The following is a 1266-nucleotide window of genomic DNA, read 5'->3' on the forward strand; positions in this document are numbered from 1 at the left end:
TTGCAGGCATGTCCAAACTGTGGCCCTCCAGCTGTTGTGAAACTACATATCCCAGCATGCCCTGAAACAGTTTTGCTGTCAGAGAATGCTAAAGCTGTGTCACGGCATGCTGGGATGTTTAGTTCTCAACAGCTGGAGGGCCGCAGTTTGGACATGCCTGGTGTAGTGTGTGGTGGGAAGCAATTAGATCTGGGAGGTGTAGTAGGGAGCAGCGAGAGATCTGGGAGGTGCACTGGGTGGTGGGGAGCAGGTAGAGATCTGGAAGGTGTAATAGGGAGCAGTCAGATCTTGGTGGTGTACTGAGTGGTGGAGAGCAGCCAGAAACAGATCTGGGAGGTGTAGTGGGTGGGTGGTGCAGGCAGAGATCTGGAGGGTACAGTGGGTGGTGGGGAGCAGGCAAAGATTTGGGAGGTGTACTGGGTGGTGGGAAGCAAGCAGGTATCTGGGAGGTATACTGGGTGGTGGGGAGCAGGCAGATATCTGGGAGGTGTACAGGGTGATGGGAAGCAGGCAGAGATCTGGGAGGTGTACTGGGTGGTGGGGAGCAGGCAGAGATCTGGGAGGTGTACTGGGTGGTGGGGAGCAGGAAGAGATCTGGGAGGTGTACTGGGTGGTGGGGAGCAGGAAGAGATCTGGGAGGTGTACTGGGTGGTGGGGAGCAGGAAGAGATCTGGGAGGTGTACTGGGTGGTGGGGAGCAGGCAGAGATCTGGGAGGTGTACTGGGTGGTGGGAGCAGGAAGAGATCTGGGAGGTGTACTGGGTGGTGGGAGCAGGCAGAGATCGGGGAGGGGGACTGGGTGGTGGGGAGAGGCAGAGATCTGGAGGTGGACTGGGTGGTGGGGAGCAGGCAGAGATCTGGGAGGGGGACTGGGTGGTGGGAAGCAGGCAGAGATCTGGGAGGGGGACTGGGTGGTGGGAAGCAGGAAGAGATCTGAGAGGTGGACTGGGTGGTGGGGAGCAGGCAGATATCTGGGAGGTGGACTGGGTGGTGGCAGCTGGCAGAGATTTTAGCGGTGGCAGCAGGCAGAGATCTGGGAGGTGTACTGGGTGGGGGGAAGAGAAAAAGATCTGGGAAGTGTAGTGGATAGTGAAGTCACCACTATGTTCACAGGGGACAGCAGGCAGCGCTCATTGCCGAGATACAGCTGGCAAGAAGAAATAAACCAATTGCACTCACACTGCTACGTTGCTAGTCTGTAACTATTAGTAAAAAAAAAACAGCATCTCCTCTGCTAGTTATCAAGAACAATTACCTTGTTCCAATT

This window comes from Pseudophryne corroboree, chromosome 7 (assembly GCF_028390025.1).
Source record: "Pseudophryne corroboree isolate aPseCor3 chromosome 7, aPseCor3.hap2, whole genome shotgun sequence".
Lineage (NCBI taxonomy): Eukaryota > Metazoa > Chordata > Amphibia > Anura > Myobatrachidae > Pseudophryne > Pseudophryne corroboree.